This window comes from Stegodyphus dumicola, chromosome 2, assembly GCF_044657685.1.
Source record: "Stegodyphus dumicola isolate Sdum_Otavi_A_Nest chromosome 2, ASM4465768v1".
NCBI classification, from domain to species: domain Eukaryota; kingdom Metazoa; phylum Arthropoda; class Arachnida; order Araneae; family Eresidae; genus Stegodyphus; species Stegodyphus dumicola.
The window spans coordinates 165,676,499-165,700,427 of NC_140769.1; the positions used below are offsets into that span (position 1 = coordinate 165,676,499).

The 23,929-nt window shown below is 32.6% G+C and overlaps 1 long non-coding RNA gene across 1 annotated transcript; it reads right to left on the bottom strand.

The window, feature by feature from the left end:
* Window positions 1–4,072: 4,072 nt before the first annotated feature.
* On the bottom strand, window positions 4,073–23,793 carry LOC118185899 (uncharacterized). Its single transcript, XR_004757682.2, has 3 exons — window positions 23,686–23,793; window positions 20,985–21,044; window positions 4,073–4,348 (listed from the first exon to the last, which is right to left on the bottom strand). It is a non-coding gene; the product is annotated as an uncharacterized LOC118185899 (long non-coding RNA).
* Window positions 23,794–23,929: the final 136 nt, after the last annotated feature.

Consider the following 23,929-nt stretch of genomic DNA (forward strand, 5'->3'; position numbering starts at 1 on the left):
TAATTTTTAATCTAACTTTTCCTATTTTTTAGTTGCCTCCAAATGCAGTGGCGAGCTCTTATAAGCACCAGGAACACCATCTGTTCGTATTGTTCTTGAGTTAAATAAAACGATCTTTTCACCATTTTACGTCTTATTACTAATACAGTTGAACTTAGCCAATAGTCCCTTTCTAGTTCCAGATAAAATATCGCCTTCCAAGTAAATTTATTTTAGGTAGAATCTTACAACTTTTATTTATAATTTAAATTAGTTCTTTTTTAAAATTGATATGACCTGATATTAAACTGTAACTCTATAAAATGTTTTTATCAGAGATTCTGAATTCTGTTTCCGTTAATAGTGCTTTCCTAGTTATGCAATGACTTCTTTTTATCAAAGTATTTGACCTCACAAAACTTTTGTTTATTAAGATGTATTCATAAAGACGCTTCCAGATCTCGGAGTTATTTTTCCTAAGATTCTAATGTTTCTGAAGATTTATTAGAAAGAATTTTGAGTTTTATTTCTAATTTTTTTTATTTAAATTCATTTATTTCTTTATTTTGGGCTTGAAATACTTCTTCCTTGTGTGAGAATGTCACACGTATTCTTTGCAGTCAATTGTAGTGTTTTACGTGATTGTCGTTGTAATATTTACAATTGCATATCACAAATGGCAGTGCGTACATTTCAATTTACGTCAAAAACTGTTATTCTTGAGTTTTAAAATTGGGTTTGTATGAAGGACATACGTAACTCTCTGTAATGGTGTTAAAAACTGCATTTTCTTAAACCAGTATATATTTCTTCTGAGGTGCTTCGATACTAATTTTTGCTGCACGGGATGAAAATTTGTGGGAATTTATAGAATACTTTTCCAATTTGAGAATTTCTGTATGCGTTTTTTTTAGCTTGCTTCATTTTAGTACACTTATTTCCTTCACAACTCTGATAGTCTTTTTAAATAGTTAATGATGAATTTTAAATTAAATTTTGAAATGTTTACTAACATTCCCTTAAAAAGATTTCCTTTATCCCTAAAGAAATATTTAATTTTCAAATTGACTGTATGTTTTCGTACTATTGTTTTTCACACAAGTTTTTATTGAGTTTACTTGTAGTTTTGTTTTCAATTCTTGTCTCCATCGTCCTGTTTCGCGTTTCGGAAATTTTTTGTCTGGTCCAAATTTTATTTCCTCCGCATGTTAACTATGTCTAATTTTCGTTACTACTTCTGGAGAACGCTTTAGATTCGTTCAGCTAATTTTTTTTTCAAGTTCTTAAGGTTTCCCTGTAAACCACCTAGACGGGAAAATGGTTAGTGACTTGGACAGCCTTAGGGAAGTGTCCGGGTTCAAATCCCGAGGTGGATGTAAATTGGCTGTCTTTTCAGGAGGCAACGGTGGGTTATCCCCCATTAGGTGTCTCCATAATAAAGCGACCGCCGCTTCCTGCCTTAGTAATGGCAACACCTTCTTAAACAGAAGCCCAACTATGAGATCGTGACGTCACAAACTGGCGGCTGACTATCGCCGTTGGTCACCTACTACCTGCCTTTAAACTATATATGTTTTTAAAGCTTTACTAATAGGAAGGTATTATTTTTCTTTTTTTACTTGAGATATATTGAAAATATATATTTTCAATTCATTCGCGGATATAATATTGGATAAATTTTCCTTTGCACAAAATATATTATACATTACTCATTTTTGTGTGATCTTATATTGTATGTTTACAGTTAAAACAATGCTTTAAAGTACTGGTTGACTTTTGATAAGGACTTGAGGTAATGTTGGAATCTCTCTCCATACTAATAATATACAAGTCACTTAACTGCATAAAAAATATATAAGAAGGATGTGTGGAAATATTTTTAAGGATATAATATTATATAAGTAATTTATAATTATATTTTTAAGGATATTATATAATTTTTTAATTTTAGCAGGGTAGATTTATAAGCACACATATTTACACGAAAAACCTAAATTTTCTAAACCTTTTATTATTTTCACAATATATCCATGCAAAAATTGTGCTGATAATGATTGACTGGGACAATACTTATAACATCCTTATATGAAGACATAATACTCTGCAGCATAAAAACACAAGCAAAATTAGCAGCGTTTTCAAAATTATATTTTGCTACATTCCTATTATATTTTCACCTTTGAAATCTAAGAATGGCTTAATGTGAATTTCGTCAACTATTAAAGTGACATATTATCGTTTTCGTCTAAAAAGCGGATTTTTTTCCTTAGCATAATTCAGGAAATTTTCAGGAGTTTGCTCCACTTTAAATCAACATTATATTCAGAACACAATCTTTTCAATGTAGAAGGATGTGGCAAAGTAACATATGCACTGTTTCTTAAAAATTTATAGCAATGTGGAGAAACTGAAAACATCAAACTTGATAATATTAACAGATCAGAACTATACCTATTATTATTTTTATGCAAAACGAGTAATGTCAGCTGCCCAAATATAAACTGAACTACTTTCTTTTTATGTTCAGGGACATTTTTTTTTCTAATTCACGAAGGCCTTGAGTTACGAATAATAAAATTTTAAAGCTGTTTTCATTATTATCACCTTTAATTTTTGAAACTTCTTTAAGCAATGAACAGAGATTATGCACATCATTAATTTTTAAAGGGAATTCACGGTTACTAATTTTTGTTAATGGAATATCTCTAAAATATGCTTCCACTTGCAGATAATCATGGATAACGACTGATTCAGAAATAAAAGGAGCAAATTCTGTGCTTATCTGGAGAAAAAATATAATATTTTCTTTAATCACAACTATTAAATCATCAGGTATCTTAACACTTTTTAGACATGATGAAAGCTCACTCAGATTACTATAATTACCTAATTACTAATTTTAAAGTAATAAAAGTAGGATTTCTAGTAATGCAATTTATATTTTAACAAAACAGGTAATAGCAAGCATATGTGTGTTTGTCTCCCACTCGGGAGGGGGGGAAGAAAAGGATTCTTAGTGGCATAAGTTTTAATAATATTTGAATTTTCATTCATTAGGAATTTAAATTATTTCTTGTTTTACGCAAAACTGTGCACTTTATATTACAATTTAAAAAATCATAAGTATATTTATTGCCTTCACAGTTTCTTTAGAAAAACTTTTAATGCCAAAATATATTAAATATTAAGCTAAATAATTTCATTTGCTGCCATATACGTATGAAGTTAAAAGTTCCAAGTTATAAAATTAATCAAAAAGTAAAAAAATTGGACATTTAAAAAAGTAAGTAAATATTTAGCATACAATTCGATACATAATTATTAACCATACAATTCGATACATAATTATACTAATCGATACGTAATTACACAATATTATACACAATGTATTCTATAAAAATGAAATTCCTTAATATTAACGTATCCATTCTTTTAAATGTAGAAGCAAATACCTTAATAAATTTCAATTTCAAGTTAGGCTTAACTTACCCGAGTATACTTCGAAATGGCAAAATTTTCTCGCGGTATCGATTTTAACCATCTATGTAATACATCTTGTTGCTCAGGAAATCTATATACTGATACTTTAGAACCGTCACAATAATTTTCTCGGCATAACGGCACACAGCACTTTAAAGGCATGATTGAAATCGAAAAAAAAAAAAAAATAAATAAATAAATAAATAAAAAATATCAATATCAAATTAAGGAGATTTGGTTCACGCGCCTTCTCACGACCAAGGACGAAATTCCCCTAACTTGCTAATGCCATCTAGATGGCCTTGGTTTAGGGGCGATTTTTCGCACCCCATCGAGAAGGCCAACAGTTTGTGACGTCACTAAGCTACGAGCCTTCATTAGGGAGGCTTGTGTTTAAGAAGGTGTTGGTAATGGTCAACGTCTATAATGGCTGGTGACCTTCATTCGGAGGGACAAGTTTTCCCTGTGAATTTCAGATATCTGCTCTAGTTTATTGTGTACTTAGTATGTAAGATTTTCTGGTTAAAAAATACAGAACTGTAAATTGTGTTGTTTCATTGTCTTAATTACACACTTGTTATTTAAAATGTGTGAATTTTATTGCCAAGTCAGCTACAATTGTACATGAATGTGGTTCAAACTTCACTATAATAACCGAAGCACTCTTTACTCAGAACAAATAAGTTATTGAAGCTATAGAAATAAATATTACTTAGGCGCCCAGATGTCAGTAGCACTCTGAACCAACGACTTCATATAACAGGTATAAATCTCGTTGCTCTGAACTGGCAGTGGTGAGTGAGTAGATCCTCTTCTGAATGCTCAGTGCATCAGTAGGCCCCATGGCATCTGGTGAAAGACTATTGACACTTCACTCAAGTGTTTGATACTGTTGGAGGAATGCGAATTCACATTTAATTTGAGGTGATTAAAACTTAACGTTTTATTTAAAAGCATAAGTTTCAAATTGTTGTGAATATGTTTATCTCTGATCTTCGTGACATTTTGAATTTGATATGAGATACTACTTCCTATTTCATTATTACTGTAAAATATATTTGAATGCCAAGGTTCTGGAGAAGAATAAGCATTTTATTTTACTTTCTAAGAGGCTGAATTTAATGAATTTAATTTAATTTACACATGTTTAATTAGTTTAATTCATCATCAAATTCAAAAGTTTTGAGATTTTTTTAGTTTAAGTAATTATCAAGAATTAATTCATTAAAGTCCAGATTGGCAATTTGCCCAGAAACACTTTTAATTTCGTTTTGGCATTTTCCGTTGATTCACTACTGGCGTTGTTTCACTTTTCAAATTGTTGCCACCAAAAATTATCGACCTGTATTACGAGTATATTTAAAGAAATTAAATAATGAAGAATCTGCATCCATGTATGCATGTTTCTCGCATTGTAATAAAACAACGGTACCTAGAGACATCAAATTTTGAATAACGTAATCCTCCTGCGAATATGGGCATGTGGAAGCCCAAATTTGAATTTTGGAATTTGTTTTATTAACGAATTGATATTTTGTAAAGCTTTTAACGAATGTTTGATTAAAAAACTCAAGGATTTCAAAGCGAGCAATGGCAACGCTGTACAACGCTAGCGGATAGGGCAACTTCCGACCTGAGGCTTGTGCCAAACGGAATTAAGTGCCACCCCACCGAACTTATCATGGAGGTAGGAAGTAAGAAGGAGTCGCCCTAAACAAGTTTCTCCGTACCCTGCTCTGAAGCACCGGCGATCCCTACGTGGTGACCAAAACATTGGGTCATTTACCATTGAGTTCTATGGGATTAGACGCGTTCGGGTGTAAATATTTTGTAATTACATCGCAAATATACATATAAATGTATATATTTTCTTTTCTACAACACTTCAGAGTCCTAAGTATATGAAAACAACATATTTTTAAACAACCTTTCATTCTGAACGGAATTAAATGCTATACTTTTCACAGGACAGTTTTCTCAGAATGGTTTAATTTGAATGAAATATTTTCACAAGTTTTCGTTAATTACATTAGAAAAGAAAATTAAGGTAATTCGATTTTATTCGGTTAAGGTACAAAAATTAAGATCAAAGTTTATTGTATTATTAATATTAAAATTATGCATTATTTCTTTTCTATTTATAGAGCTTCTTCCTAAAATACTTTCTTAAATATGACATGATTTTTTGGCTTCTTTTAAATTGAAAAATGTAAGTCAATTTATAATTAATGCTCTATTCAGTTCATTTTAAATTAGAGAATTATTAGGAATTAGCGAAATACTTTAAATAAGTATTTCGCTAATTCCTAATAATTAAATAGGTATTAAATAGTATTTGACTTTCTCTGAACATTTCTGAAAGGGAATAAAATAAGTTTTTTTTTTTTTAAGTATTATTTAAAACTTGTAACTGAGTTATTATAAAATGTAAAGGGAATAATTCTTTTAATTATACTTATCAGATTTTTTTTTACCCTTCATTTCAACAATACATATTCCAAAACTCTTTATTACGTTCTTAAGTGCGCATCCCATAGCATTTGCTTTACAATACCTTTTAACAGATTGCTTTCCAATACGAACAATTCTTGCTTAAATAGTTTTATAACATATTTGTCAACAGGATTTCAATTTATGTTTACAATTCAATATTAAGGTTATTATATATTTAAATAACATTTATAATCATTATAAATTAGATACATTTAATCATTAGATTTCTTCACAGTACTTTCACAGTTGTTTATAAGTGAATAAATTCTTCATTTCAAATACATTTATAAATAATTTAATGAATATTTAAGTATTTTGTCAAAGGCAGATACATGCTTTTTGCAAGCACATGCATAAATACCCATACATATTTCCTATTTATCATTTCCGGCATGTGCAAATCTTTAATTTCTGTGCATTCACTATATTTTTCGTATAAAGTAATTTACACTAATTTAGCATACAGGTCAGTTTTTCTTCAAAATTCCCCCACGATGGCATCTCTCTCTTTAGGCAGATAGCCCTTGCATGCGTTACTCTATTTAATAAAAACTTAATCTGACCTATGTACCTAATTACAAATATTTTAACATACATAATTTTATATTTACATTTAGCCATCAAGTTTCAAACTTTTCAAATCTTCTAGAAAATAAATTTTGGCAGATCTCTTTTAGCAATTTTCTTAAAATCTATATTTTTGTAGTGCAACAGCTTAGAATTTTATAAAACAAATTCATAATCAAAATCGCTGTTGTTAGTTATCGAAAAATAACCAAGATGTGATTTTTGCGTAAATGTCAGTAAACTATACAAATTGCTATCATCCATCACACTATGAATGTTTCTTTCATGCGAGAGTGTCCCTTTTTCGATTTCTATGGAACTGTCGTGTGTCGAAATACTATCAGAATTTTGTCAAGCGAGCTTCTGAATGTAAACAAAAAACACCCCGTCTGGTGACCCAAGCTTGAAAGCAGTGCTTCACTTCTAGCGCGGAATGGCCCTTCCTCCCTTTCCTACCTCCATGGAACTTATAATCTACCATGTTGCGACCCCACAGAGCAAGGGCAGACAAGGCAGTACCCGGACGGTGCCTGCTGAGCCTTACTCTGTCCCGAGAGTCCTCAGGCCTTCTGTGAAGTCTTACACCCCCGTGGTTGAGACTGCCTAGGTACAGATCCTAACCGGTGCTTTCCAGGAATTCGCCTGAGTCAACCACCCCCGGGGAGCAACACTGCACAGAAAAAAACATTTTTATATCCAAGCGAAACTGTGTGTTGGAAATTTTAAACATATGCTCATTTTAAAATTATTTTATGATATTGCTCTTGAACTGAATTTTATGGTTTAAGTGCGAAGAAAATGAAATTTAATAAATAAAGGTAACACACAAAATGTTAAAAAAAACCTTTGGACGTAATTTAAAATCTGAAACCTTACAAGTGTTTATTAAAATCAAAATTTATGTAATGTTTTCGTATAAAAATGAATTCCTAAGCATGTTTGACAATGCTTCACATCAAATAATACATTTCCGGATTTTGATTTGGTAATCTCCATAATGAAAAATGTTATCTTGCAAATTAGTAAACGCGGTTGTCAAAGTGGATGATAATTCCCTCAATACCTTATGGAATATAATATATCGAGGAATATTTACTTTCACGATTTTTACTTAATTAGGTTAAGAAATATATCCCTAGATTCTTCCTAACCTCGTCCATGTTATTAATTTCTTTTCTTTTTAATACACTAAGCAAATTCTCCAATCTCAAATTTCAGTTACGAAATATATTTAAACTCAAGATTATGTATAATGAATATAATAATATTATTTAATTCATTTGCGGCGAAATAATGAAATGTAGGTGGAAGAATAATCACTCTAATTACCTAAGCACTCTTTACTCAGAACAAATAAATTGTTGAAGCTATAGAAATAAATTCTTTCGGAAGAAGTAATCACTTTGGCCGCCTACTGATCGAGAAATGAAAGTACTAGGGCGATTGATAGCTCACGATAGTGTTAAGACTCGTCTGTGATTCAGAAATCCTAAGTTCAATTCTCGATCGAAATGAAACTTTTAGGACATTTTGGTGAAGTAGATAGTAAAAAAGGATAAATGTAAAATATGCTTACTGGACGAGAAATTCTTAAGACGGAGAAGGAAAACTATTTCGGGCAAGCGTTGCTGTTTTATACTTTTAGCCTTATACGTGTTCTATTATTTAGTGCACACATTCAATAGAATTTTGCCATTGATAGATAAAACTAAAAGTGAGTTCAGATATCATGCCTTATTCTTACAGTAATTTTATTTACTATGATACGTTTTCTGAATATTATTACAAAATAAACTAGAAATTATTTAAATAGGACTATTTTCCCTTTAATAAAAAGGACACAAAATAAAAGGTTAAATATACAGAATTTCCAATATTGCTGTAGCTCGATGTAACATTTAACAGATCTAACACTATTCTATTTTCACTCGAACCATTTGTATTCATACTTATATTTTTGTATGTTAGGAATATACTAAAAATGGAAAAGGTATTTCTTTAGACGTTTATAAAGCCTCTAATAATGAACGTCTTCACAATGAATCTCATTCTAATTCAGATTTTGAAATTATTAATAGTAAAGCTTGCCTTGATGTCACACTATAATTATCCCAACTACCATAAAAAACTTATATTAGAAAATATATAATTAGAAAAGGCAAAGAGAAAAAAAAGTGTGGGTGTGTGGAGTGGACGCATTTCAGTTAATCGATGTTTACGTTTACAGAATGTTAAGTGTTGCTATACTTCTTTTTACTTAGAATAGGAAGTAAAGCAAGATTTGTAATCGCGAACATTTCCCTGTTTTAGAATTCAACGAAATATCCATTTTGTCCATTCCCAAATCCATTTTCACTATTTTTTATGACGTCTGTACTTACGGATAGCCTATAGGACTCTATACCCAATCGGATTACAAAATGGATTCAAAATGGATTTTTTCATAATGTTTGTATTTCTGTTTGAACATACTCAAAAGCGATTAGCTTCAACACGAACTCAAAAACTATTAGCTGTGGACTGTTGACATTTTTACATGGGACTGCTATAATATCTCTTTGTGCCTCTCTTCCCCTTTTTGTTCCAATCGGCTGTACCGAAAGTTTATATATATATATATATATGTAGTGCCAATGTTGAATACCAGATGGCGTACAGATTACTCATCGTATAATTTTTTTAATGTTTTATTCTTCGTTTTGTTAGTTGAGTTAGACTCAAGATGCAGTAAAAGAACGACGACAATAAAGACGTAAATAAAAATGTATTGAAGAAGTAATTCAGTTTATAACTAACTTATTTATTAAAAATGTAAATACTTTAAATGTAATTAAAGGTGCTGTTCTTTCAAGTAGTTTCTTAGATGTCTTTTTCAAGTAGGTATTACCATATATATATAATTATTAATTTTCTATTTATGATTAACTTCTAGGAAAATTTGCAATGGTATGCAATGTAATATAATATAAGTCGTACAAGAAAAATATTAGCAATATAATAAGGTAGTAGAGTGCATATATAAAAAAGCAAGTAAATTACTGCTGATTTCTCAGGAGAGACTTGAATTATCAAGGGGAATGAATCGTTTTCCCGAAATTCCGCAACAATTTGGGCATTATCGCGTTTGGTCTCCTCCTTACGTTTGAATGAATTCATTTAATTGCGAAAATCTAATGCATAAAATTTATATTTAAAGAACTAATTAATAATTTTCTAACATGAACGTAATTAATTCGCCGACGCGAATGAAAACGACATATTGATCAAAAGATAAAACTGGTGGGGAATTTAAAAGTATCAAGGGCATATAAAACTCACATAACATTACTACACAATTTAAACTATAATATAATAATATTTTTTTAAATATATGCATATACAAAAATATAGGTCACAAAACATATAATTATAATCCTAATTTACACCATAAATTCCATATATGCTATTGTGAAGCTTTTAATCAAAAAGGATATTTGTTGGAACCGACCCTTGAGCGGCGCTTAAAGTTTGCCGTTAAAAGAGGTGAGATAGAGAGTTTTAAAATTGCATACATACATAGGAATGACGAGAAAGGAATTCAAATGAAGCTTACTGACTGGCTGTAGATCAAGAAAATCTAAATGTTAAAGTTTAAAGGTGACAAACGGGCGCTTTAATCTCACTTTTGGTTACTATGTAAATTAATTGCTTGGATTTAAACAAATAAATCGAAGTATAAAAAATATTATATTCTCTGGCTGAAGTCAAGGAAAAAGAAACTATTAAAAAAACTTTCAGAGGTCTTTCCATAGAATCAACGATATTTAGGTCTTTAGAAACTAAATAGCTTTTTCTTAATAAACCGAAAGTAGCCAGAGCTACTTACATTAAAGTAACTTACAATTAAATAAGAATATATAAATCTTTAAAGCCCATCAAAACGTATTTTTAAAGATTTAACGCCTGCTGTATTAAGTGAATAATTAATAAAATGGGAAGGAATTTGATTGCCTAACTTGAGTGAGTAAAATTAGTTCATCTTTAAGTGTACAGATATTTTTGATTCTATTAATTTGCTTGACTATTGTGTTTCTAGTAATTTTTTTTTGATAAGTTGATATGACAATTAATTAGTTAAATAGTAGAAAACTTAAATTCTCTTCTTTTATGAAACAGTTTAATATTTTTTGTATCGAATTATCTATAAATCAAGAAAGTCTATTTCTTGTTGACTTGTATTAATTAAGTTTTGAGCAAAAAGGATACGTACGAGATCTCTCATGAGATCAAAATTATTGAAAGTAATAATGCCTTTTATACACTTGTAGTAATTGTCAAACAATTTTAAGTTAGTATTAACCAAAGACTCGTGAAATTGCTATTTTTTGCAAGTAAATTGCAGACTTGTGAAGAGAAATTAGTGCCCATAGGGATTCCGTTGATATGTTTAATAACTGTGTAATTCAATTTTATACATTTGTGAAAAAGCGCATATTTGTCTTTTGCTAAAATAGTAAGCATTTCAGGAAATAAATATGGAGAAATGGCAGACTCTTGTAAATTTCTTTTAAAAGAAAAGTGATACACATATTTCGAAAAAAAAAAATTGGCAGTTAATTTCTTGAATTTCAAGATTTTTAAGTGCTGAAAAAGCTGGGAGATTATTGTTGATAAACCAACGGAAATTGTGTGATCTTGGTTAGCGTGATTAAAAATAACAGAATTTTTTTTTTAAGTTGGACCTCAAGTAAGAAGTAAGAATTTTTCTTATACTTTTTGGTACCGTTTCTTATAAATCGGTATTTAAGCGGTTTCTTATGGAATTTAAGAAGAGCATATAGATTAGAGAATTTGCTGCAGTCAAAAGGAGCAGAAATTTTAAATTTGCGGTAAAATGCCTCTTGTTTGTTAATGATGGAAGCTTCCTTTTTCATCTATTTTTTTGCCAGATAATAGCCTGATGAAGTTCAGGTTCAATTATTTTGCTGTAAAAAAACTACACTTAACAATTAAAGGATTGAGTTATTATAGATGATGTAACAAGATAAGGAGGGGAAGAATATTTTATAGTTCTAAGCCTGGTAATGCAGATGACACGCCCTGGTAATGATGATGATGAAGAATGAGATAAATTTTAATTTTATTACATCGAAAATAAAGCTTTGTGCCTTTCTCTGTCCGTAATAACAGTCGCAAACTGTTGCATAAAATTAAAGCAAAAGTTTCCATCAAGGTTTTAACAGTTGAGAAATAAAGGCTAATTTTTTGATAGTTGTAATATTAGTTAAATAATTCCACAGATCCTTCAAATTTTAAACGAAATCACCAAATTAATGTTCTGCTGTTACATAGAAAAAATATTAAAAACTTTCACATTTACTTTTTAACTGACTAAACTGACTTCTTCTTGGTGCCGCGACCAAAAAATAAACAAACAAACAAACAAAAACAAACGGAAAAAAACTCAACTAAGTACTTTCACACAAAAAACACCTCTTATTAATCTTTTAAATATGTACTCAATTTAAACTCATGACAATTAAGCATATAAAAAAACATAACTATCATCTTCTCAACTATTAATTAGTCATCAAACTTTTTCAACTATTAATAAATTGATTAGTAGTAGAACCTTAATTTTAATCTATATAAAAGGTCAGCTAAGGTATTAGAATTTGATTCTTCCAAAATCCCAACGACTACTTATAAAAGAAAAGCAAAATGAAAACAAAATGTTTGCTCACGGAATCCTCGTACACAAGTCTGAGGGACTCAAGCTGCCCGGATCCAATCACAAAACGTCGAAATAAAACCGTTCAACTTCATCGTTGTCAGGAAAACCGATACTGATGTCTGTTCAAAGGACAACAGGAATTTTCTTATAGTTCCACTTCATCGTTGTTAGAAAAACCAATACGGATGTCTGTTCAAGCCATACCGGGAATTCTCTCTTAGCACCCGCACTACTCGGTTCAGCAGCATTTAACTAAAAAAAATTCAGCCTTCTTTTTTATTTCAAAGACTCTCTGAAGATAACAGAAGGAGATGGTCAACAGGAGATGACGATTTCCCAGAACAGGAGATGATAAGGACTATTTGGCACAGGAGATGACGTTACTATTTGGCAGTTTCCTGGTTTTTCTGAAAACAAATGAGAAAAATTACTCACCACTTGCTGTATTGCTTTACTTTCATGGTCATTCAGACGGCTAAGGTCCAATTGCGGTGTCTCCACAGATTCCACCACCCTCTGGTCCATCTCCAACACCACGGAACTATCTTGAAAATTTAATTTGGCCCTCGCGGCCCTTAAAAACTCCATACCTAAAATAAGAGAATGTTGCAGATCTTTCACCACAAAAATTAATACTTTGAGACTTTCCTCTTTTACCTGTAAGTTTAATGATAATTTTCCGATGCAGTGACATGTTTTTCCTTGCGCCGCTATAATTTCCGTATTTCTGGTTTTAAATAATCGTATCCTATAAAAATTCTTCTTGAAGAAATTTTCACTCATAAAATTTCCTTCTGCTCCTGTATCGATGAGGGCTTCTACTGGTACATCGCCAACCAGGACTTGTATAATTGGTAGCTGTGAGTTTTTTACGATGACCGTGTTTAAATGTCTATTTGAGGGTTTTTTTAAACCTTCCGGGGTCTGGACCCTCCCTTTCACAGGCCCCTCTACTCGTTTAAAGCTTTCCTTTCAATCTGTGTCTTCTGGGTACGCGGATGTTTATTTTCAAATTTTCTTTTTGGGCCTTGACCTTCGAGTTTCGATGCGTTAGCTTGATAGTTCTTTCCCCCATAAGAGCGATTTCCATTTCTGGTTTCCTTCTTCCTTCGGGTACTTTGAGAATATGTTTCCCCTCTCGCTTTTTCCGCTATTCTGCGATTTTGAAACTTCACCGCCAATTCGAAAAGTTCCTGCAATGTGCTTGGGTTTCTAATTTCAAAGTAGTCTTGAACAGCGGGTAACAATCTTGGTAATATTATTTCAATAATCTCCGCATCGGGTTTCTTTCCATACAGCATATCCGTTAGCTTGATTTTTCGTAGAATAAAGTCCGTCAATTCTGCTGTATCCCGTTGGTAGAAACTATATAGTTCGGCTTCCAGCCGTGCGCGATCTTTCACTATGGGGAAGGCCTTTACTAACGATTTTTTGAAATTTTCAAATGTATATGTCTGGCTTGCAAATTCCCCTAATAAAAATTTACCTATATTTTTCCACCATAGTCTCTTAGTGCCTGTTCTCTTAGTGCTGATGTGGCGATGGCAACTTTTTGTCTTTCAGGCACAGGGTAGAGCTGAAAGTGGTTTTCTAGACCTTCGAGAAATACCGCCACCGAATTTTTTCCGTCGAAATGGACGTTTGGCTTGATTGACGCTCTCAAAGTCTGGACCAGGTATCCAAATCCTTCTAACTGAGTTGTCATTTCTTGGTGTTGTCCAGCGGCTTCCATCCAGTTTTCGGCCATTTCAGTTCGATAAGTGTTCGGGCGCCAATATAACGTTGCGCGCCTCTAACTTGCACGCAACCAAGGGGTGACTGTGGAAACTGTATAAAAGATAGAAGCTTGTGAAGGGTTTAAGTCCCTTTTTATTCAACGTAATAAATTACAATTGCGTGCTCTTGACGCTTACAGACGGTGCCAACTCGGCAGTCAAATAAAAATAATAACCTGAAAAGAAACTAAAGACAAGATTCTAACTACGAGGCTCTCTAAAATAACTAACTCACCGCGTTTTACAATACCGCTGCTAATTCAGCAGACTTGAAGCTCACTGGAACGATTAACACTACTTCCCGCCAAGCACATAGGCCGAAACACGGGGTTCTTCAATTCTCGCTAACTACCTCCGCGCTCGTGCAGTAAGAATATCACACACCGAACTCGTTTCCTCTCTATTTAAATCATACTACTTCCGCTGATAATTTGAATGCTTGCGCGTTCTACTAAAATTTACATATTCTGGCATTGGCAGTTCCAGGGGAAAGTAAGGCTTGACAGGAAAGATAGTTTAAACTTAAAATAAATGTTAGTTAAAATAAATATAAACCCTACAAATAAAATTAAAATTTAGCCCATCTGAAGCAAAACTTGGACTCCCTCTAGCCAACTAGAACAAGAGTGATAAACCACGACCAAAATTCTAAGAAATTCAGAACTTTCTACAAGATGACAGACCCTTTCTTTCCCACGCAACAGAAGAATGTTTCCAACTTATAACTCTGTCAAAATCGCCGCCCCTTGTAGCTATTCGCCTCTGAACGAGCAAAACACATGTATTCAACCCCCACGAAAAGGAAATTGCAGCTGGCCGCAACTGACCGCTTCGTGGGAAACGGAAGTAACAAACCTCGCCCTTTTTTCTGAATCACATCTTCAGCTAAACGGAGCTTTGCCTGAATTGAGTTGCCGTAATTTAGTTAAAGTTTAAACAATACTAAATACTATGCATTAATTCTTAATCACGAACATTACAAATTGATTGTTCACAGTAAAATAATATAATTACTAAATACCTTATGCACAGTAAAATAATACGTAATAGTTATACACAACAAAATAATACATAACAATTTCCATAACACTGCTAAACACAGGAAATATAATTCATAAAGCAATTATTACAGGAATTAAAATTAATTTACATGAGAATAATATCTTCGGTAAAATTAACTTAAGTTCCTTCCACACTCATCAACAATAAATGTCATTAATTTAATATAAGAGAGAACTGAAGTCAATGAAAATATTGTAATATCCTTCATATTATTGTCTGGATTTCAAAATTACATTTGATTGACCTTGGTTGCCCGGAGTAATTAATTCTTTGAGAAATGCCTGTTGTCTTCCAAATCAATTTCAAACTGTTGCAACTATTTAGTGAATCGTTGAAGGTTTGTTGTTTGTAACATTGCAATTATCTGCAACAGAGAATCAGTAATTTTCCCCTTCTTCCCGCCCGATAGCTTTCGTGACAGAGAAATTTCATCGTGATACTATGAAGTTATCCAAACACAATCTTTATATTTTGTTAGGAAACGTTTTGCAGAGCACCTGAGGGGGCTTTAAAGGGGAAATTGGTTTGTATTCTGTCTAGAAGAACCTGAAAAACCCTCATGCAGGTTGTCCTGTTGCCAGGATTCAAACCTAGGTTTAATTATCAGTTTTTGTAGTCTTATCCATTCGTCCACTGGTGGGAAGCTGCTATTGTTAGGCATTAGAGTTTTCTAATGTAAATGGAATTTGATGCTTTCTCTATGCATTTTGAACATGCGCCGAGTGTGTTACCGTTACACCACGAAGGCATGCTGGAAGGAGAGAGAAGACATTTTTAGAGCTAGCATCAAAACGTTAAAACCTTATCACACTTATATGTCACACTTGTACGAAATCTTTGAAATGAGCCGTTTTCTGTAAGGGCACTTCAAATTTCTGCTCACGTCTCAATCCCTGAATAGGGAGAATTTTTATCATAGCATCAATCCTAAACCTCTATCTGAAGCTTTGTGAAAGAAAACAGAAATTCTGGAATGAAGATTAAAATTTGTAATGTAAATGTGTTTTCCTGTACTAATGGAATGTGGATGCTATCATACTAAATATAAATGGTATCAAGAGTTAATTTGTTCTTTAAAACCTGCAGAAAATTGAAAAAAGTGAGTAAAATAACAAAAAAAAAATTCTTCAATCGAAAGTCTCCATACATTTCGCTATATCCCATTTTGACATGTTTAGAAGCTCACTCTAGCAGTATGGAATAACTTTAAGTCTGTAGGAAATTTGATGGGACTAAAAAGATTCATTTGGGAATCTGTTAAATCTAGGAGTTATAGCGGGTTTCAACTGAAGTAAAATTTAGCACAATTTAAAGGTGAATTCTTAGTTTAATTTCTTTCAGTGATAATCTTTTGTGATTTACTAGAGTGCAACATTCTTAAATCTAGTATTAGTAGTAGTGCATATATTATGCTGAAAGAAATTTTACATGGGTAATTTACAAGTTTTATATGATAAAAATGCGTTATTAGTACTCCCATTCAGTTTCATTATTGTAGAATCACAATCTAATAATCATATAAAAGTTCAGTGAACTAAAACATTTTCACTTCTAATTTATGCAAATCAGGTTACGAATTGGCTATGAGACAATACTAAACACTGCTACTATTTTCTAGAATATGAATTATTAAATATTTGAGAATAAGATCTTCATTTAAAATATATATTACTCAATGCATTCAGTTACAAATAACACATTCGTGAATTCTATTAACACCAGAAATAATTTCGCTCTTCAATTTGTGTAATACCCCTGAACATTATCTCAGCTTTTAAAATTAAATATCCGAGCCATTTTGTGTCATATATGAGTCAAATGTTTTGTGCTTTTTTTAGAAGTAACATAAGCTTTAAACTGCCATAGTGTGAATATTTTTCTTATCTAAAATAATTTTAAGAATTAGAAGTATATGTGTGCGATCAGCGGTTGCAAAAATTAAGGGATTTTATGAGCACGGTTCATAATTCACTGCAGTAGTTTTGCGTGCATAACCAATAACGTTGTAGTTGAGCTGTGGGTGCTATAAAGGTAGATTAGATAGTCTATATTCTTCGTTATTAGTCTATTTTGTATTACAATATTTGATTCGTGTAAAATCTGCTCCTTCTCTGCGATTTCATTAAACCACTGTAGAGGAGTTCATGCATTATGTGGACACAATCGTTATAGTGCAGTGAAAATTGAAAATTCATTATTGAATATATTTTAAGCACTTCTGCTCAGATCTTTGATGAAATCACGATGTCATTTTTTCCCTGCATTTTATTGTCGTAAAATTGAACCGTCTAGTGAGACGAAGATATAAAATAGAAGTTTTCATGAATATATATAGAAATAAGATCATTTTTGGAGATAACATGTCAAAAAGTCTTTTTTCCCTCTTCAATATCTGGAAACTTATAAGATATGTAAAGATGAAACTTACACTTAAAACTTATAAAAATTGATAAATTCCTTCAAAGGCAATGAGATAAATATGTACCAATAACATAAATACTTATTGCTATTCTGAACTGTACGATAATTCGTTGCTTTCATGAAAAGAAAGTATTGCTTAAGATATTTTTAACATCTTCGTAAACATTTTAACAACTTATACTTAAAGTCCAGAAAGAAAAAAAAAATAACCATTAATGTACTCAAATAAATTAATTGTAAATTTTATGTAAAATTCAAATAAAAAATTAATTGTAATATTTAATCACTTCATATTAGTAAGATCAGAAATTACTGAAAGCAGAAAACTTCTTTGTCAGTGTTCTACAAATATCTTCAATTAAGGGTAGAAATCACAGACTGGGTGTTGAAGAAGAAATGTACGGCCTTCATGTTGCGTGATTGTAGACATCGGTGTTAAAGTAAAAATTTAGTTTTCCTTGAATGGAGGTAAAATAACAGTGGACGGAGAAATGAATGTGCACAAGTTCTCATCTTGTTTGTATGAGCACTATCTGATATAGTCGATATAAAGATTCACGGATCATTGCTCGTAAAGTTTTAATTAAAACCGATCCGGTAGTTTTCTCTAAGAAAGTCCTAATTTCCACGAATTGGCATGAGAATATAGTATTCTCATGATTTTAATACTTGATTTGATTCTTGATTTTAATGCCAAAATGGCCCCTGTACTTTATATCAAGATTTATGTACTTTTAATATATTGCCTTTAATTCCTTGGGCAAATTTCAAGTTGCAGCAGGCATTAAATACACTGCTGGCCATTAAAGCTATTAAAATTGCAGCACCATGTAGGAAAGAAAACACAAGAAAGATGTTTTTTGTACGTAAACAGTATAGCATGAAGATAAAATGACTAAATTTGTAAGCAGTTTTGGGGTATACAAGGGTGCGAAATTATTAGGAACAGATGCCGCCCTTGGCATCTAAAACGGTCCTTGTCTGGTTAGGCATGGAGTCGAACTGGGCTTGGATGAAAGAAAAGGGCAACTCATTCCACGCTGCTTCAAGTCTATGCGACACTTCATCGACCGTATTAGTTGGCGAGGGGTGGCGGGCCAGTCTCTTAAAAACTCATGACCAGATGTTTACAATAGGTGAGAGAACTGAAGACTGTGCAGGCCAGGACAGCAGTGACATACCCTGCGTATCGAGGAAAGTCAAAACAACACGTGCAACATGTGGTCTTGTATTATCTTATTGGATGATGGCGTTTGGCAGGCCCCGAATAAAGGGCACAACTGCTGGACGTAAGATGTCAGAAATGTACCGATCTGCGTTCAAATTACCGTCGATCCGAACTAAAGATGCGTGTGTTCGTGTACCCAATGGCTGCCCAAATCATCACACCAGGTTCAGGGCTCCTATGCCGATATACAATGCAAATAGGAGACGTGCAGTCTCCTCGGAGCCTCCAGACACATATACGGCCATCCTAAATACTGAACGAAGAACCGGGACTCAACTGAAAGACGACGTTGTGCCACTGTGTTGTTGTGTTATTCTAAAATTTTCTGAGAAAAATTGAGAAAGTGCTTTTCATTACATTTCAAAGATAAGAAGTATTATAAGGTATTTCTCCCACTTCTCTAGCGTGCCTTCATGGTATAACGGTATCACGCTGGGCCGGTATTCCAGAGATCCGTGGTTCGATTCCCGACGAAGGTGGTTGCATATTTTTCATCTTTTCTGCTTCCAATTAACCTAATGACTCTAGAAGTGGCGCTCGAACTAAAAGGATTGTGGATGATGATTCTCCTCACCCAGGATTTGGCGACTAGGTTCCCTAAAACCCTAGTCGCCCTTTAAAAAGGGGAGTATATAAGTTATTTCTCCCACTTCCCTAGCGTGCCTTCATGGTGTAACGGTAGCACGCTGGGCCGGTATTCCAGAGGTCCGTGGTTCGATTCCCGGCGAAGGCGGTTGCATATTTTTCATTTTTTCTGCTTCCAATTAACCTAATGAATCCACAGTATAACTCTGACATTTCAGGTGAAAGACGTAGAAAATTCATTCTGAAAATAATTTAATGTGAGATGAAAATGTAAAGATGAGCACTCATATTCTTCAAATTAAGCGAGAATCCAGCTAACAGGACTTCAGTCAAAGTGTTATATCTGTATAAGATTTTAGTGGATTAGTAAATACAAAGCATGGCATACCGTCCAGCTGGTATAGTGGTTAGTGACCCTGAGTGCCGTGGCGATGGGCTCAGGTTCGAATCCAGGAGAAGACATGGTTGTAACTGTCCGTCTAGTTCATAGGAGGCGATGGTGGCCACCTATTAGGTGCTTCCATAATAAAATGGTCACCACTTCCGGCCCTTGTGGTGTCGCAAGGCTAATGAGTATTAAATAAAACGACTGGCCATTAAAAAAAGTACGACATTTTCCAGGTCTTATGAATTCGGACATAAAGTTTCTGTTTAATTCTGTTTGCGGCTAAATTCAGAAAATTTCTCCAAATTTATAGTTCTTTGCACTCTATAAGATGATGGGTGAAAAACGCAAAGCATGTTAAATTTTGAAAATTTATGGGAACTATCCTTGGCCTCCACTCATCTTCGAAGTATCTAAAGAATGTATCTCTGCAGATATCTAGCGCTTGAACCATGACAAAAGGATTTTGGACTAGTTAAAAATTAAAAGCGTAAGAAAAGTTGAAATTTTAAAGTGTGCAAACCATTTAGACTAAAGTATTATGAGAGATGCTTGATCAGAAAGTCAGCAGGAATTTAATGTTCCAAAAAGAAATTACCCAGAGCTTTCTCATTAGCAAAATTCATTGATACAATATATTCTTACAATAGATCTTCGATTTGACAACTTTCAATTACCGGAAGCCAAAATTATTACTCTCACTGATTCGCTCTCCAATTAATTTTTTTTTTTTTTTTCAGTTTTCGAAATTTTCTACCTAAACATCAGTTTGCTCTGTTTCTCTAAGAGACGTAGGAAAAATTCTGTTTCTCTCTTTTTTTTCAAGCACCAGTACTTTTAATGCTTTCGCAGGAAACGGTAATGATAAAATGCAATAACGTTGGATTGAGTTTCAACGAAATTGCTATGAAAGATAATTTTACGCTTATCTATGCTAATTTTGCATTAAATTTTTTTTATTTGTTTGCTAATAAACCATACAAAGTATTTGTTTTCTTGCATCTTTGGTCATCGACAGGAGAACTTTTATTTAGCTTAGTGAAGGAATGGTTCTGATCTGATCCGATAGAAAAGTGGATTTGTCCGTCTCTGATTGGAAGACCTGGCGTTCGAATCCCAGCGAGGGCAGACATTTCCATGACTCTACAAGCTATGATTCAGTTCATTATCTGCCTACATGTAGCATTTCGTGTAGATTCGTAAGATGCTGTATGATCGAGTAACATACATACAAATTAGAAAGCAACATTTCATTTACATAGAACTTAAGTTAATATTAATAAATCAGAAACTTACCTAGATTTTATTTCTAGTCCTTATATAAAGCTCAGTTGTGCAAAATGTTACACGGATTGGCTAAAATAGTAATAATTATATGAACAAATAACTATATGATGTTTTTGATTTTTATGTCAATAATATTTCAAAAATAACTGCAATTTCTCGGCGAATTCTTAAAATTTACCAGATGCATTATACTCATTCATAAAATCTAAACATCTATTTCAAATCAAATACTAACTTTCTATTTGAAACACTGAATATAACAACAATTTTCTGCATTTGCATTCGAAGAATCATATTAAGGAATTAAAATAAGATGAGAAACACAATTCAAAACAAATGCATAAAAACATTCTAGCATGGCACGAAACAACGAGTTTTATATTGTTTTTTACGTAGCTTTAATGGGAAGTGTGATCACTAACGCATTAAAGGTACTTGTACATCATAACTCAAAGCTACCCCCTATCGTCTGACAGCATATCTTCATTACACGTTCAGAACAAAATGGTAAGTTACGGTAATTTATTATAGAAAAGCACGCGATGGCTAATTGCCTGAGTAGGAACATCTTTATAGAGTCTCCCTAACAGAAACTGACTGCTATGTATACATCATATACGGAGGAAACTGTAGAAGCGCCATATGCAGTTATAAATAGTTCCTTCCAATAAAAAGTATTCTTATGCTGAAGTAATAATTAGGCTTACAAAAAGGACCGCAGAGAGTGTGAGAATTAAAAACCAAATCACGCATTGATATGATCTTTTACAGTACTCTTTTGTTATACGGTAGTTAGATGTACTGTAGTTTCAGGTATTGCGATATTAAAACATAACAAGCGAGAATTAACATAGCAATAAAATGCGTCAATTATCGTCAGAGAAATTTTTCAATCTAGTGAAATTGACAGAGATATTATGAGAAGTAGCAAAAGAAAGTATTGCGGGGCTGACAACGTCAGATTACGGTCTAAATTCTCGAAAATTCGTTGCCATTAAAACGTTTTAAAAAGTGAACAAACAAAAAAAGAATTCGTTTGCGTATTCAAATTTCTGTTTAATTACTGAAACAGCTTTAAATTAAATATTCTGGATAGTTCCACTAGTTTAAGAACTAGTAACGTTTCGAAATTTAATATACGAAACGCAAATTAATTATATGTTTAAAATAAGTTTCTGAAATTAAAAATGCTAAGGCGCAGGAAGAAAGACTTGTTATGATATTACCTAATACAATAATGGAAGTCAAATATTTCGCGATTATTTAACAAAGATAAACCTTAATTACTCAGCACAGTGTCAAAGCTATTCGAAGCAAAATGTTCAGATTTACAGAATTCAAAAACCAATTTCAGCTAAAAATTTTAAAACGTTGTAAAATAACTCAAAGTAGGGTAGAAATAATTAGATAGTTAATTATTTGAAAATGAACTTTTTAATTGAAAACGAAAAGCTAACGAAGTAAACAGTTGTTAAAAAACATGGAAAGCAATTTTTTTTTTTTGAAAATAATGTCATTTAGGTTAGTTCCTTTAGAGGTAAGGCACACCTGTGCAGGTTGTCCTACATTATCGATGATATTATCCGTCCGCAAATAATTCACTAGAATTGCATGAATTTCCTTCCAGATGTAATCTTTCAATTTCTGTATAGGGTGAGGTCAGACACGTTGATCTTATCCTTCAAATAGTCCCATAGAGGAGAAAAATCGAGTGTTGATAAATCAGGGGAATCAATTTCGCCATTCAGATCTTCTCCGAGAGACTACATGCTGCAGAAATAATCCTTGAATAACAGCTAGCGGTTTCTGATACAATATGCGTGGTTCTCTGATGCTGCCCTGAATCTGAAATTCTGTCTCTAAACGAATTCAAAAGGATCTTCGTCAGACATTATCAAGTAATCCAATAATTGCGACGTTTGGTTGATCATTTGAAACACTTTTCTCAAAAAGCCACTCCGCCCGATCCTTCTAAGATTAAACACTGCATGGCAATTACAGGCTTTAAATTGCTTCACCCAGCGATGGTTGTTTCTCAGCGCCATTTACGTCATGTCAGCGTGGCGTCAAGTTTAAATCATCTAATTGTTTCTGACCTAACTTGCATGATTTTTCAGTTTCATATATTTATTATGTGCACGATTATATGCAGTTGTACTTGTATATTATATTTTTCACGTAGTTAGTTACTTTCAAGTGTTAGTTACTTACCATTCATGAAATTGCTTGAAGAAAAGGCACAACAATTATTTTTGAAGTTCATAGCCAACTATATAATGCTCATAAATTCTTCATACCATGTCAATAAAAGATTTGTTTCACCAAATAACATTTTCGTTTAGTGTAACACGGTTAATCTTTAAATATGTATTTAATTGTGCCTCCACCTGTAATAGAGAGATAACAATGTATTTAGAACGATTTCGCTTTAGGATATTTCTAGATTAGTGTGATTAAATATTTGAAGAAAAGCTGAAATTACTTCGTTGGTCATAGTTTGACAAATAATATCTATAAGTAAACTAACTGTCTGTTCTTCGTGTCCTTCAGTCCTTTTTGTTTTAACTTGAAACTAAGTTTTCAAAAAACATCCGACTGTGTATGCATACATCTTACCCGCATTTATTCTCAAAATTACATATTTTGAAATAATATTTTTTAATGTTAATAATTTACCACTTCCCAAATATAAATTCCAAGTAATAATTACCTAATATGCTCGACTTCATTCTCGACTGCATGCTCGACTTCAATTCTTGAATCAAAAAGGATATGCAGACAAATGTAACGCTCGAAATTCGCCTTATGAAACTCCCCGATAGTACTTGATAGTACTTGCGATCAACGAGACGGAAAAGAAAAATTACATCGTTATATATCAAACTCAGCGTTCTTTCCTTGAATTATAAAGAATGGCCGTCCTTGAAATGGAGAGTGTCAGAATAAAATATGAC